Genomic DNA, 17239 nt, shown 5'->3' on the forward strand with positions numbered 1-17239 from the left:
ATGCACTGCACATGGGCCAGGCCGGTACACTAGAGGTCTGAAACGGCAGCTGTAGTTCGCTGCCTATGGCCCTGGTCCGAAATCAGGACAGGGCCGTAGGCAACAAAAGCTGGCAGGTGTGTTGTGCACTGGCCTGCCCCCTGTGGACTGCAAATGGGGTAGGCCGGTGCACAACAGGCCTCAAATGGCAGATTTCACTTCCTACGGCCCTGACCTGAATTCAAGCCAGGGCTGTAAGCAGCAAAAGCTACCATTTCAGTCACAGAGTGCACAAACAATGACAACAAAATAGACAAGAACTTACCTGGGTCTTCCCGGGGCTCCTCCTCTCCTCATCCAATGGAGACGAGTCTCAGTGTGGCTGCCTCCCTCTGGTCTGCTCCAGTGCACACTTCAGTCCAGTTGTGGGGTGCACAGCACAAGCGCAGAGTGTTTGTGCTTGTGCTTTGGAGCCCACACTGGGCTGCAGCACGCACTGGGTGAGCTCCGCTCTGCTGGCGGGGCTAGCAGAGTTTTAGGGAAAAACTCCATTACTCTGCCAGCAGAGCAGAGCTCGTCGCACACCCCTATATAAAATCAAGCAGTGAGTTTACCAATGTCTCCTTTTGTTCTTAGGTCAAGGTCATCAAGAAGTCCTGTGGGCCAGCCGGAGGAGTTTCGTTGGTTCCTGGTTTTAGCAGGAAGAGCAGCTGAAAAGTCCTTGGAGCTGGTGCAGGACCACTGCGGGACACCACTTGGAAAGGCAATGCACAGGTGGACTTCAAGCTGAATCTGGTGGGTCAACTTGGAGTGTAGAGGTTGCAAAGGCTGAGAGACCCTTAGAGCACAGCTGGTTCTCTGGTGCAGGGCCCAGGAGGCCAGATGCAGAGCAAACAAAGAAGCCAAGGGCTATGCATAAAGGAGCCCTTGGAAGCAGGAGGGAGGTCACTGTGAGGGTCGCTTGTAGATCAGCAGAGCCACTCTGGGGGGTGAATCTGGTGGTTTCTGAAATCCCTCGGTTAGGGCTTCCTCCTGGTCCTTTGGTGTGGGCTTTTCTTCTGGGTGTCCAGTACCACAGACTACTGCACGGTTCAGCGCTACTGGAGGGTGCAGTGCACCAAACTTTGCACAGTTGCAGGGTTTGTCCTCCGGGTCTGTTGGATTAAATTTGTTTGCACTGTGGTGTCTGGTTCCTTGGTCAGCAGCCGGTCAGTGAACTGGACTTCACTGGTCTTTGTGTCTTAGTTGCAAAAGAGTGATGCCCTCACTCTGGAGGGAGATCTTCAGCAATTATCAGAAGAGTGGAGGTCCTCAGGGGATTTTTAAAGCCTGTCTAATGTCTGAGCAACCCCTCAGTGGCAATTGTCGAGTCCTGGGTGCAAGTGGCAGGGTTTGGAGCATTTTTCTTTGTGCAGCAGGAATGCAGTTCTCGAGCTTTGGGTCTTCTTGGTTGGTGGTCTTCTTGTGTCCTTGGAACCTGATCTGCAGGTCTAGAGGTGCTACAAAATACTGCATTTCATTGGCATTTAGGGGAGTACCTAGTGCTGACCAATGGGTCATCTACCTTAGGGTGGCTACACCCACTATGTGACCACTTCCCCATTCCTGCTATTCCTGAAAGGCTATTTTCCTATCATGCCAGATGGAGGGAAATTAAATAGAGAGGTCACCTTGCATTAAACACCCTAGGGGTGGTGCATGCTAGGAATTGCCACTCCTCATGTCCTTTGTGCATTTTTCCACCGTTGCCCCCACCAAAAGTGGACATCTGCAATGGGGGCAGCCATGTGCTGCTAGCAGCAGGGCTGGGGGTCAGATTTCAAGGGCAGTAAGCCCTTAAAAGCCCATAGTCAGGTCTGTGCACATTCTTGAGGAAGGAGGTGTAACATCTCTGCCCAGGAAGAGCTTTGTTCTCTGGACCCAGAGAGCACAGGCTCTCAGCCCAGTGTTATAGAATCCTGTCCGGTGGTGGCAGGCTGGTTGTAACCAGCCAGCAACCATGCAAGGATAGTTAGCTTTTGCACGGGCACCTCAAAGATGGCCCCTAGGTACATTTTGCAATAATTTCAATACTGGTATCAGTTTGGATTTTTCATTCTGATTTGTTTGATACCAAACAACCCAGAGTTCAGAGTGGCCATCATTTAGCTGTGAAACTCATACTGACCAGTGTCCAGCACATGCATGTAAAATGGCTTCTCTGTTCATTTACTATCTCCCAGATGTGGCAGGGACACAGTAGGGGTATGTTGCGCATGCATCTATGCTCACACATACAGCATAGTGTATCCTGTCTTAAGGCTGGAAGGCCTGTCATTGGTTTACTTACCTATATTGAATGCAGTGTGTAGTGGACAGGGCACAGAGGCTGTATGCCACGTCGGTTTTGTATTTTAGGATTGCATCCGGACACTCAGCTTAAAATGGCAGTGCTGGGTGCACTTAGAGTAATGGTCCCCAAGGGTGTCAGAATCTGTGCTGCTGCCCTTAGAGACCAACCCTTAGCACCTCATTCCCAGGATACCTTACTACCATTTACTAAGGACTTATAGGGGCCCCTAAAGGTGTTTCCAGTTGTGCCAGTACATCACAACAGTTTTGTGAAAGAGATTTGGCCCTGGGCACTAACAGCTTTGAAACCAAATCCAATACCAAGCAAAAAGTGGGGCTAACCATGTCAAAAGCGGCCAATTCTCACACCAGTCTGCACTAAAGGAGACCCAAAATTATTCCAAAAATGGCTGAAGCCCAGATTTACAAATAGCAAGTGAAATTGGTGCTCTGCATTTAGGTAAATTGAGAGATCAAAGCAGCACTATATCTGCAAAGATGTGGTGCTGCTCTGCTCTCTTCCTGAGCTGGCACAGTTTATTCTGCCATGTGCAAATGCAGACACTCTTGCACCATAGTGCAGGTTGTCAGGGGTGGATACATTATGCTCAGCATAGTGTTTGAGCAGGAACAAGTTCTCTCTAGCACTAAAACTATGCTGAAAGACAATTTCCTATTTACATGTAAGCTGCAGGAGGAAAGAACAAAAATAAATAAATATATTTATCCTTGTTATTCTAGCATTAGGGAGACACAGGTTGTTGCAAATCGATGTCTGCAAGTGTTGTAAATAGGATATGTGCCAAAATCCAGGGAACACCCAAGCACCACCGATGGAATGTCTCCTTGATGCAAAGTAATATAAGGCAGCACATTGCACTGCATTGGTACTTCGGTCTACAGTCCAGCAGAAAACACGGATTGCAAATAACAACCCAATATTTTGTGTAGCATCTGAGTTAAAAAAAAGTCAAACAAACCTGAAGCAAAGTGTTTGTAAATCTGGGGCTCTGACATTCTGACAAGTTGTTTTTGGAGAGCTGGAACTTCAGCAAAAACATCTGCCAGTTGCATCTGATCAGATTATGAAGATTTTATCCTAAATCAATAATAGCATTGGTCAATTTTCAATTGAGTCCATGAATTGATTTACACTATTGGGAATGCATGCATCGAGAGGACGTGTCTTTTTGTCCTGACCTGTTTTTTAGGCCTGGTTGAAATTTGTTATGGCAACATAATTTGCATCATTTTGGGAATTTTGCGTTAGGCTTGTTGTGCGGAATTCCTCAAATTATGCCACTACACCACGTGGCACTCTCATTTGCTTGCTTCTTAGTCAATGACTTTCCTTACTTATTGTGGTTGTTCTAATTTTTTTCTTCTGTTAAACAAAACTTTACAAATAAGCATCAGCACAGCCAGTAGCTTGGCACTCGCATTATAAAGGTGTGACGCTCTGTGTGAGTCTATAGTTAAAGGCTGGAAAATCAAGCGTAAATGCTATAAATGTGACATAATTTCATGTCAGTTTTACTTCTAGTACAGAGAACACAAACTTTTCTCCTAGGGGCCTGGGGATATAATCCTGTGCCATATTTAGCAAAATCACACCAATCCTTCCAAAGACTTATACGTCTGCATTTTATGCTTGCACTTCAATGATTTTTCATTAAAGAAAAAAAAACTAATATCAGAGTAGCATTCATTGCCTGGATAACAGGCACTGGTGGAGTGCCTGGAGAAATGGTTCACACCAATCCATATTAATGTTAAACATATGCTTCTTCGTTTTGCAGCTGAAACATTTACATTAAAATGAAAATTCTGACAACTGGAAATATTGTGGAGTTAAATGTTGGACACACACAGGAGATGGCTCAAGCGACTCCCAGACCTCTGAATACTACCTTGTGTCCTTACTCGATAGAGAGAGCTTCCACCTGACAAAGCAGAGAGGCCACAAATGAGCCAATCTGACATTTTCCGGCCTCCTTTGTTTCCAAAACTACCACCAGACACAATGCTAGCTAAGGCAGAGGCTACAAAACTGGGATAAAATAATCCAAGTTGAGGATACATTTTTTGCGAGTGGGATAGCATTAAGGCATCTCCCTCCTGCAGGTTGAAGCTTTCTCCCTTTGTGAGTTGGTAGGGCGACATGTGCGCTTTCTGAATCATCTAATAGGCACCCATTGCCAGTGTTTTGAGTATGTTAGTGGTGGTCTGTCCTTCCCAAACCACGATGCGGCCACAAATTTTGCAGTGCACTTGGTAACTGCCTTTTTAGGGTCGAGTGCAAAGCGCGTCCCTGGTGTAATCTCTTTGTGGGCTTTTAAACATGCCCATGTCAAGCCCATCCATTTGGTTGGTTGTCTGCTTGCCTTTTAAATTTAGCTTGATTTCATTAGTGGAAGGCATGCATACGTCATGCCTCTTGCGGTGTTTAGCTCGCCTCGTGGACATTGGCCAACTACTGAAAACGTATGAGGCTCCATGTTTTCCATATGGTTTCTGTACTATTTTTTCTCTTTATTTCGTAGGCAGCGTGACAGAAGTCGAGCGCTTTGAATGACATTGACCCTGTTACATGGATATTTCCACTTTACCGGTTATATGGATAATTGCATGAGTCCCATTGTTTTATAAGGCCCTAGTCTGCTGAGTGAAAATTAAACGAATGAAGATGTTTATGTTTAGATGAGGATGGTGCCCCACAGGAAGGTGCTGTGCTGTACTCAGTTCAGAGGTCCTTTTTCTCCCTGAGGAGGAAGTGGTTTAAAACATGTTCTTCAGGAAAGCGCGTTAAAACAGAAAATGTTTGAGCGTTAGTCACATGCAAATGCAATGAACATATCAGACTGAGGACCCAGCACGAAGGGTTGTATGTCACCACCTAATATACAATGGAGCCCATATACCGCTGCATAGAATCTACTACATTGAAATGAGCCCCTCTGAGATTACCACTGCAGGGATTACCACTACTGAGGTTACCTCTACTGTGATTACCACCTTTGAAATTACCACTGCAGCAATTACCACTGTTGCAATTACCACTATTGTGATTATTACCTCTAAGAGTACCACTACAGGTATTACCACTGCTGTGATTACTATCTCTGAGATTACCCCTGCAGGGATTACCACTGAAGAGATGATCTCTACTGTGAATACTACCTCTGAGATTACCACTTCCTGGATTACCACTGCAGGGATTGCCACTGCTGAATTACCACTGTTATTACTACCTCTAAGATTTCCACTGCAGGGATTACCACTGCTGAGGTTACCACTGATGTGATTGCTACCACTGCCATGACCACTACTGCTATTACTACTACTGTGATTACTACCTTTGAGATTACCACTGCTGAGATTACTACTACAGTGATTACCACTACTGTGAATACTACAGCTGAGATTACCACTGCAGGGATTACCACTGTTGAGACTACCACTTCTGAGATTACCACTATATTGAGTAAAATAGATTCAAGAGCAAGTGTACTGACCCTATGCTAACCTACACCTTAAAATGAAACTATACTTTATAACTACCCACCACCCTTTCCTTATGGCTATACAGTGCCCTCTCCTTAACCCAGTGGTTATATTGTACCGGGTGCCAGTGGGCCTACCAGTTCATATTTTGGAGAACCAGAACTCTTCCACTCTGTCCCATGGTGGTCCTACTGGTCATTATAATGCATGGGCCTGCCCTGTCCATTATTTGCACCCAGGCCCAGGCATAGACATGACTGTAGCATTCTCAAGTGGCAGGGACACCAAGTGCTTCATTTTCCTGCATCCAATCTTATGTTAAACCATTCTGTACCCAAGCAAAGACATGCTTTCTTTTTCATAAAATAATACTTTGTACCCTGTAACAAGTCCAGCATTTCAGGAATATTTCCCTGTTCTTTGTCCATGTACACAGGCATGCTATCAGTTTTAGGTGGACCAGCCTCTTTGATATTTTAGTAGGTGATGCTTTGTTTCACTCTTTGCCTTTTTTTGCAGTAGAACACTAAAAATGTGTCCCCATGACATCGACCCTGGTACATGGATATTTGCACTTCTGCCGGTTACATGGATAAATGTACTTTTGCGGTTACATGGATAATTGCACTTTTGCAGATAAGTTTTACTGCAAGCGGACTTCTGTTTCTTTTTGTGTGTTTGCTTTGCGCTCATGGTGGCCATCAGCTCGCTTATGTGAAACTGTTTTACTTTTCAGTTTATGTGGCAAGAAAATTCTGGTTAGGAGTTTACAACACTAATAGCTTTAATTCCAGTGAACATGAGACCCATTGCATTGCAAATGCTTGTTATTACCTTCTGGAGGGTTATTTGTAGCAGGTGCAAATAGCTGCTGCATGGATTTCATCTCTGTCTCATGTCCCTGTCCCTAAGCCCCAGACTTCTGAGTAGTCTCATTGTCGTTACTAGATGGAGCCTTGGTATTCTGGGAGTAGTGCTACAGTATCTTGGATTGGTGGGCTATTCCTAATGGTTTAAAGTTGTTTAAACTCTTTCAAGGCAATTTAATGCAGGGAGGATCTTTTTGGATCAGAGTGGTAACTAAAGCCTTGATTCAGAAATCTTTCCAAGAGGACTCATCAGAGGCATTCAACACAGTGTAAGAGTGTGAAGAAGAGAGTCACAAAGTTGGAATTGGTAAGTTCTTCTTTTGATTTATTAAAAGGACATTCCCACCAGATCCTCCGAAGTCCTGCTCTCACAGCGTCCTAGCCGCAACTGACAAACCGGTTGCTGCCAGAACGCTACGGGACTCCGACCATTCAACTGCCTCCATTCTACATTCTACATTCCTTCCAATTAGGCCCACTACAGAGAGATTTAGGCCCTCATTACAACATTGGCGGTAAGTGACGCCTACTGCCATGCTGACTGCCGCCAACATACCGCAACTGCGGCGGTATACCACTACCCTTATTATGACCCACACATAGAAATCCACCACTATACAGACACACACACAATTCCAACAGCCCAAAAGGTCAGTGATAAACTTGCAGTACCCAAACCCACACCGTTACGCCAACAGAAATACGCCCACAGCATCATGACCCACGAATCACCTCAGGGGTCATTCAACCACGGTAAACCATTGGCGGTACACACCGCCGTGCTCAAAATACACACACACTAACAAAACAACACCACATTGGACAATTCAAAATACACACACCTGACACACATACCCACAACACATCCACACACCCACAACACTATAAAACACACACCCACAATACCCACAACCATTTACGACCCAAAGATTTTGGCAAGTGAGAGAGACACAAGCCAGGAGCACCCACTGAATCTGAGCCACAATACACCATCACCCATCACCATCCACGCACCTCACAGCACACACCCCAACACATCACCCCACACACCCTCACACATACCACTCACACTACACCCATGTCACCACAAAGACACCCCAGGTTCTCAGAGGAGGAGCTAAGGGTCATGGTGGAGGAAATCATCTGGGTAGAGCCACAGCTATTCGGATCACAGGTGCAGCAGACATCTATTGCAAGGAAGATGGAGCTATGGCGGAGAGTCGTGGATAGGGTCAATGCCGTGGGACAGTACCCCAGAACAAGGGATGACATCAGGAAGAGGTGGAACGACCTACAGGGGAAGGTGCGTTACGTGGTTGCAAGACACCAGATAGCTGTACAGAGGACTGGAGGTGGACCCCCACCTCCTACCCCACAACTAACAACATGGGAGGAGCAAGTCTTGACGATCATGCATCCCGAGGGAGTGGCAGGAGCAGCAGGAGGACTGGACTCTGGTCAACTCTTTACTACTTTATCCCCCCTACCTGCATGCCATCACAAACAACAACCCCTACCCACGCCCCCATTACCCTACCACCTCACAAACACCCCACCATCACAACTCACCCATCCCAATACAGGCCCTGCATGCAACAACAATGCATGGACACTAGTGACAATCACTTAGCCGAACCAATCACAACTCACACAAGCCAAAGTTGCCTTGCTAATAACAACCATAGAGGGAAACATACCTATGCACAAGATAGCACATGTAGATACAATAACACTGCATTTACATCCCCCAGGACCCCTACTCAACGTCACCAGAGAGGAGGTGCCAGCCACATCTAGTACCCCCCAGAAGAGACCCACAGTGATGACAGCAGCTCTGTACGCCTGGATCACGATGACCAACCTGGCCGATCAGACCTCTGGGCATTCAGTAACCCAGGCACAGTCCCAACCCACCACAGAGCCTACCCCCTCAGGAAACACCACAACAGCACCCACCCAGCGGGCCCATCCTTCTATCCCCAGGACACGTCAATCAGCAGTGTGTCCACCACTACAGGGACCCCAGGCAACTCCACAAACACAGGACGATCAGGGACCTGGGGTCAATGGCAGTGGGCACACGGTTCAGGGGACAGAGGCACAGGACAACAGGGAAGCTGGGAGGACTGCTGTGTGACAGGGGGAAGGACAAGCCCAGGAAACCGACGCTCTAAAGGCACTCACCAACATCCTGGGAGCATACCACCATTCCCAGGAGACCATGGGCCAGATACTGGCCAAGTTGTAGGAGACCCAGTGGCTGCAGGAAGGACAGTACCTGTGGATCAGGGAGGATCTGAGAGACATCCACACCACCCTGGTCACCATTGCAGGGGTGCTGGCAGACATGGCCAACATCATGAGGAAGGCAGTGGCACACCAACGGGCCCCTGACACTAGCCACACCGAAGAACAGCCCTGCTAATGGACATGAGGCCTGCCACTGGCACAACAGGCTACCAGCACCCCACCCCCTGCAGAAGGAACACCACCACACAAACGGTCCCTGAAATCCAGGCAGAAGCCAGAGAACATTGCCAAGACTCCAGCCAGTGTCCCACTCTGTCACCCTGCCCACCTTGAACTGCCATTGCTTCCCTTCCTATGCCCCGTTGGGCAATGCACCTGTGATACAAATAGACTGGACTCTACCCTGGACCTTCCTCTATCAGCAACCCAGCCCATTGCAATACCCCCTCCACTTTTTAGCACCAAAATAAACACCCTTGGAACTAAATCAAATATAGAATCTGTCAATTGTTTGACAAATGCATTAGTTTCACAAACTGTAAACATTGCAATTCAAATGCACAGTAATATTCACATAGGTATGGCCTGTAGTGGGCAGCAGTAAACACACCAGGAGCCAGAGTGGGGCACAGAGATCTGAAAACAGAGATGACAAAGGGTACAGTAAGTGGCCCTAGAAATAGGGAATTCAGGCTGCCATGTTCAATGTCAAACACAAAACTGCAATGTGACAATGTGTGTCACTGGAAGTACTATTGAATTAGTGTAGTTATGTTGTCCACATCTTCTTCCTCTGCCTCCTCTTCGTCACTGTCCACAGGCTCCACTGCTGCCACACGACCATCCCCAGGCTCATCCTCCTGCAGAAAAGGCACCTGGCGTCTCAAGGCCAGGTTGTGCAACATGCAACATACAACAATGATCTGGCACACCTTCTTGGGTGAGTAGTACAGGGATCCACCTGTCAGATGGAGGCACCGGAATCTGCCCTTCAGGAGGCCAAAGGTTTGCTCAATGATCCTCCTTGTTCGCCCATGTGCCTCATTGTAACGTTCCTCTGCCCTTGTCCTGCATTCCTCACTGGGGTCAGTAGCCATGAGAGGTTGTGGTAACCAGAGTCACCTACAAATATCGAGGGATACCTGTTAGCCACACACTCACACTTAGGGCCAAAACCAAACCCATATAGCTACATCAACTGGGTGGGGACCATGGGCTCACCTATTAGCCCACCCAGTGCCTCTGGAGTTGAGTTATCACATATGGGATGCTGCTATTCCTCAGGATATAGGCATCATGCACAGAGCCAGGATACTTGGCATTGACATGGGAGATGTACTGGTTCGTCAAATACACCATCTGCACATTCAGAGAGTGAAAGCTTTTTCTATTTCTGAACACTTTTTCATTTCTCCAGGATGGGACTAATGCAATATGTGTATCATCAATGGCACCAATAATGTTGGGAATCTATCCGAGTGCATAGAAATCAGCCTTCACTGTGGCCAAATCCTCCACCTGAGGGAAGACGATGTAGCTGCGCATGTGTTTCAGCAGGGCAGACAACACTCTGGTCAGCATGTTTGAGAACATAGGCTGTGACATCCCTGATGCCATGGCCACTGTCGCTTGGAAGGAACCACTTGCCAGGAAATGGACCTGCACTAGAGGGTGGATACCTGTGGCGTGGTGGATAGCTGAGATCAGGTCTGGCTCCAGCTGGGCACACAGTTCTTGGATTGTATACAAAAAAGGTGAAGTCCCACTTTGAAAATTCTTGATTTTATTATTGTGCAGACATTATAGTGCCAGTTATACAAACAGTCACTGGTTAATAGGACAGAATACAAGGTCCAAGGTCCAAATATAATAATCAAGGGAAAAAGGAGGATCAGCCAACACGTGTTTCGCCCCCTCTGGCTGTATATTGGCCGGGGCTTTCTCAAGGCTGAAAATAAACAGAAATAACAAATTGCAATTCAGAATTATTCATATGAAAAGGTGAGATGTCATTAAGGCACCATCGAGAGAGTGAACAAGAAGAGGAAATCCCATGCAAAAGTAATTGAGAGTGTGCTCAGTCAAGATGTGAAATAGTTGGAACCAAGTGCTTAATAAAAAGAAATGATACGTAAGTGCAGTTGGTGACTATAGTCAGACCCAGATATTATTTGAAGGTCCAAGAAAACAAAGGAGCAGCCAGTGGCATTACAATCATGTTCCCAACATTAAGGTAATGGTAGAGGGAGCGGTGGGATATAGAACAAACAGTCCGCAATTACTTCCAAAGTCCCAAAAACCAGGTAAGTATAAGATATCCCCTAGGTGAGCTTGTGCTCAAGAATGAAGAATATAAGTGCTAGGATGCAAACAAAACAAACATACCACGTGCAATGAGGCAGACATGTATTAATTACAGACTGAAATAGTCCTTTTCTGTAAGACAACAATAATCTGTCTGTTGGAACATTCATGATTTGGCAAGAGTATATTTTACAATTTGTGTTCGACTAATAAAGCAGCTGATAGTCCAACGTTAAGGGATACATACAACATTTTTTGGAACCAGTTACACAAAATTAAACTCATTTTTTAACTCATTCTTTAAGATGTTGAGAGGAAACATCATATGACTTAAAATACAAAAAATACAAAAATAACATAACAATATTCGAGATAGAAAACTCGTCTGTGAGACTAAGTCAAAGGGGAGAAGAGAAAAGAAAAATGCTATATGGTAATTTATTGAATGTAACATGCTGGACAAAAGCAATAATGCGTAACGGCTAATAACGATCAAAACGTTCGTAAATTTACAGGGCACAATCGCATTGTATATATATCGTAATTTGAGTACGGCAATATGGCAGTCACGATATTAAGAACTTGGGTCCACCTTCATAGATAACAGAATTGCGATGTTTAAAGAGAGCCAACGTTCGATTTAAAAGACATTAATCTGAGCCCTTACCTCAACGTTGCAAAATCAAAATGCCGTACAAATACGGCCGAAAGCAAAGTGAAACACGGGGAACGGGACGGACGCGTCCGCGTCTAAGGTCGTCTTTAAAAACCCGTGTCAGAATGAATAAAGTAGACAGGGAAAAAGGACTCACACGTTACGCGCTAGGCAGCGCCATTTTGGTAAAGAATGGACGTAAATAGCTGTCATCTTGAGAGTCAAATGAATACATAAATGTAAAGGGTTCCGTCTTACCGGAGCCTGATTTGACAGGATCTTATATGATGTATAAACATTCTGAAAATGTAACTGTAATCAATATAAGGTGAAAGACTGCATAATTGCCAGAAATAAGGAAAATACTAGTAGTAAATCAAGAAATTGCATTTACATTAAGCAGGCTAAACTTGGATTTTACATGAGGTCAAAAAGTATACTCGTTATGAAACTTGAAGGACAATGTAATTACAGGTGCTGAAACAGAAAAGAAAAAAGAGAGAGAAAAAAAAAGAAGAGAGAGAAAAAAAAAGAGCGAAAAAGACACTGGGTTACAGATTCTTTACATTAACCAAAAATGCCATTCATGGTCTTTGTTGAGCCCATTGTTAACAGTATCATATTTAATTATTAAGCGGCTCTCTTCCTGGCGTAGTCGCAATGGTGTGTTGCCTCCTCTAGGGGAGGGTATAATACGTCTTAACCCACAGAAGGTAAAAGTACGTTGGTGTTGGTGACACTTGATAAAATGGTCCACCATCGGCGCTTGGGTATCAGACTTGTGTATATTCCGAAAGTGTTCCTGTATTCGAATTTTTAAAGGTCGAGTCGTACTGCTAATGTAAGTCAAGTTACAGGGGCACCAAATGGCATAGATAACAGAGGTACTGGAACAGTTGATGAAATCGGTGATCCGATAGGTACAGTTGTTAATGCTTACTGCTATAGATTTGGACAGGCCTAGTTTGCATATTGAGCATTTACTGCAGGTGTAGAAGCCTTCAGGTTTGGGTGGAAGGAAAGTAGTGGAAGACTTGCGTTGAAAAAATGAAGGACATAATTTATTACGTAAATTAGGTGCCCTCCTAAACCCTATTTGTGGGTAGCTAGTGATATATTGATTGATCGAAGAGTTATTCACCAGAAGAAACCAAAACTTTTTAAGTGATTTGCGAATGTGCTTGTGCCCGTTGTGAAAGGCCGCAATGAAGCGAATGGTCGTGTTCTTGTTGATTTTCTTGGGTGTATTCAGCAGAGAGTTTCGATCCATATTTCTCACTTCCTTTCGGATGGTGTTGAGAGAGGCCAGATTATACCCCCTAGACACTAATCTCATAGTCATTTCTAAGGACGCTCTGTCATAGTCAATAATATTGGAACAATTTAGTCTAGCGCGTCGGAATTCTCCTTTAGGTATATTCCGAATGGTACTAGCCGAGTGACAACTGGTAGCATGAAGAATCGAATTGGCAGATGTCGTTTTGCGAAAGAACTTTGTCATGAGTTTGTTATCCTCAACATAAATCAATAGATCTAAATATTCAATGGAGGAATTAGAAATTTGATAGGTTACTTCAATCTCCCAAGGGTTAGGTGTTAGGGACTGAATACATTTTTGAAGGTGAGCCTCTGAGCCTTGCCAAATAAGCAAAATATCATCAATATATCGTCCCCAATAGATGATATGTTTAATAAATTGATCGGAACGGTCTGACCAGAGCCAATGGTTTTCAACAGCTCCCATCAGGATGCAAGCATAGGGTGGAGCAAATTTTGCTCCCATCGCAGTTCCTTGGAGCTGTAGATAGAAATTGCCGTCAAACATAAAATAGTTGTTTTGCAGACTGAATTTAAGAAAATCCAAGATCATTGCATTACGTGTCAAATATTGAACTGATCTGGTAGACAAACATTTGCTCACTGCTGTTAGCCCATCAGTGTGTTTGATGGAAGTATAAAGACTGACAACATCAAGAGTTGCAAGGAAAAAATCAGATTGCCACTCAATATCTTGTAGCTTTTGTAAGATATCTTTAGTATCTCGCACATATGATGACAGATTCGTCATGAAAGGTTGGAGCTCTTGATCAATGAGGGATCCCAATTTAGAACATATGGAGTTAACTCCAGAGATAATAGGTCTGCCCTTCGGAGGGTGACCTGCTTTATGGATTTTAGGTAAAAGGTACAGGGTCGGAATGGTGGGGTATTGGAGAAAAAGGGCAGTCTTTTCGGAGCTGGAGAGAGTGTGGCAAGAGTGCCAGTATTCCAATCGTTCAGACAGTTTCTGTTGTATTTCTACTGTCGGGTTATATAAGAGTTTCTTATAGCATGTCTTGTCTTGAAGCTGGCGATAGGCTTCGGTGAGATAGTCATCAGTGTTAAGGATAACAATATTGCCTCCTTTATCAGCCTCCTTAATGATAATGTTGTTGTTAAACCTCAACTGTTTTATCGCCTCGGTGTGGTCACCATGAGTGTTAGTAGGTAAGTATCTGCGTTGGTCACAATAGCGTTTATATTCATGATCAAGATCATGGAGAACTGCTGTAGAGAACAGATCAATAGAGTTGCCTGCTGGAAGCGTGGGAGTAAATGTGGATTGTGGACGGAGGTCAGAAGAGAAGTACTGATTAGTGTTAAGATTAAGTTCTTGAGCAATAGAGTTTAGGGTGGCTTCTGGTTCGGTGGTATTGGAAAGGTTACACAGAACAGAGATGTCAGACAGATCTTGAATTGTGATGTCCTGTGAGTGACCAGTGGGAAGGGGCGAGGTAAGGGGTGTGGGTGTAGAAGCAAAGAAAGATTTAAGTTTCAAATGTCGAATGAATTTAAAGAGGTCAATTTTAGTTTGAGTGATGTCCCAGGTGTTAGTAGGGCAAAAGGACAGACCCCGGTTGAGGATTGATTGATCTTTAAGGGATAGTTCGTGATTAGAGAGATTCACAATTAAGTTTTCTGAGTTTAAGGTTGAACCGTTTTGCTCTAAATGTTGTATGTATCCCTTAACGTTGGACTATCAGCTGCTTTATTAGTCTAACACAAATTGTAAAATATACTCTTGCCAAATCATGAATGTTCCAACAGACAGATTATTGTTGTCTTACAGAAAAGGACTATTTCAGTCTGTAATTAATACATGTCTGCCTCATTGCGCGTGGTATGTTTGTTTTGTTTGCATCCTAGCACTTATATTCTTCATTCTTGAGCACAAGCTCACCTAGGGGATATCTTATACTTACCTGGTTTTTGGGACTTTGGAAGTAATTGCGGACTGTTTGTTCTATATCCCACCGCTCCCTCTACCATTACCTTAATGTTGGGAACATGATTGTAATGCCACTGGCTGCTCCTTTGTTTTCTTGGACCTTCAAATAATATCTGGGTCTGACTATAGTCACCAACTGCACTTACGTATCATTTCTTTTTATTAAGCACTTGGTTCCAACTATTTCACATCTTGACTGAGCACACTCTCAACGACTTTTGCATGGGATTTCCTCTTCTTGTTCACTCTCTCGATGGTGCCTTAATGACATCTCACCTTTTCATATGAATAATTCTGAATTGCAATTTGTTATTTCTGTTTATTTTCAGCCTTGAGAAAGCCCCAGCCAATATACAGCCAGAGGGGGCGAAACACGTGTTGGCTGATCCTCCTTTTTGCCTTGATTATTATATTTGGACCTTGGACCTTGTATTCTATCCTATTAACCAGTGACTGTTTGTATAACTGGGACTATAATGTCTGCACAATAATAAAATCAAGAATTTTCAAAGTGGGACTTCACCTTTTTGTATACTGTTTTGCCTTAGAGGACGTGGGTCCCTGTCCTCTGGTTAAGTCCCCCATCCTATAAAATAGGCATCCACACAGGATACTAGTGGTTCTTGGGCCCTTCCGCTTTGGAGCTGCTGTTTTCAGTTCTTGGATTGTGGCCCTGTCAAGTCTGTAGGTCAGGATAATGTGACTGTCCTCCAATGTCGCAAAGTCCACCAGGGGTCTGTACACGGGGGATGTCTCCATCTCCAATTCATCCTCAGTGGTTGAACTCTAGGGTGAAAAATGGTGAGCAGAAGGTCATATTCACACATATTTCAAAGTTAATATGCAATTTCTGCTTTACAGAAACAGTATGTGAACTCGAAAGTCAGTTGATGTGCCAATGTCTGCTGTGATGCAGTTAGGTGCCATGGAATGTGCTCCCCAGAAATGGCGGCTGCCTGACCTGTGAGGAGGGACAAGTGGAAATGAGGTAATTCCGTTGGCGTTGTGCGCCGTTGCTGTCGGCAGTCGACAACCGCCGCGCAATACCGCATTGGCTATTATTGGGCCCTATGGGTTCCAAGAGGCAATGGCGATGTACGCCGGAGGTGACGGAATGCACCGCGGCGGGCATGACCGCCATTTTCTGTCTGTTAGCACTCACTTGCTACCTGACCTTCAACAGGTGAGGACCTACACTGCAAGTGCTGCTGTGACCTGTGTCTGGAAGCGACAATGGATCGAGTGTCTGCGGAAAGGGCCCCTGCCTTCACTTCGGAGGTGTTGGAGAGACTGGTGAATGGCGTCCTACCCCAGTACATTTTACTCTATGGTCCTCCAGACAAACAGGTGAGTACACTGTGAGCATGATGCGTGGGCCATGAATGTATGGATTGCTGTGTGTGTAAGCCTCGTGTAGGGGGGTCTGAGGGGTCCTCGGCAGAGTGCTGCATGTATGGTGGTCAATGTATGTGCGTAAGGGGATGAGAGGGATATGTTGGGCCATGAGTATGACAGTCCGGACGGTATGACTAATACCTTTTCTGCTGTATTGTTTCTGCAGGTCAGCGCCCATCAGAAAAAGGCTATTTGGCGTGCCATCGCCAAGGAGGTGTAGTCTCTGGGGGTCTTTGACAGGGAGCACCCACTGCCGCAAACGGTGGGAGGACCTGCTCTGCTGGGCAAGGAAGATGGGGCTGGCCTCCCAATGAGAAAGGGGTGCCTGTTGTACCCTGACCCCCCTGATGTTCCGCATCCTGGCGGTGTCCTATCCGGAGTTGGATGGGCGCTTGAAGGCCTCACAGCAGCCACAAGGGGCTGAGTACTGATCCTAAATCATGACTTTGTGCTTGTTAAGGTATTACCTGGTGGGGGGATGTGGGCTGTGGGTGCCCCTAGGCCAGGGTGAACATGGAAGGATATGTTCAATGATGGGCAAGCTCAGATGCACTCCAACCCCAATAAAGTTCGTGGGCATCTACTACTGGGCAGGGTCCTGTGGGTTTCAGGTGTGCAGCTAATGGGGTTAGGCATTGTACCCCATGGGCTGGTGACTGGCATTGTGACTTGTAGTGCATGGCC

This window comes from Pleurodeles waltl, chromosome 2_1 (assembly GCF_031143425.1).
Source record: "Pleurodeles waltl isolate 20211129_DDA chromosome 2_1, aPleWal1.hap1.20221129, whole genome shotgun sequence".
Classification (NCBI taxonomy): Eukaryota; Metazoa; Chordata; class Amphibia; order Caudata; family Salamandridae; genus Pleurodeles; species Pleurodeles waltl.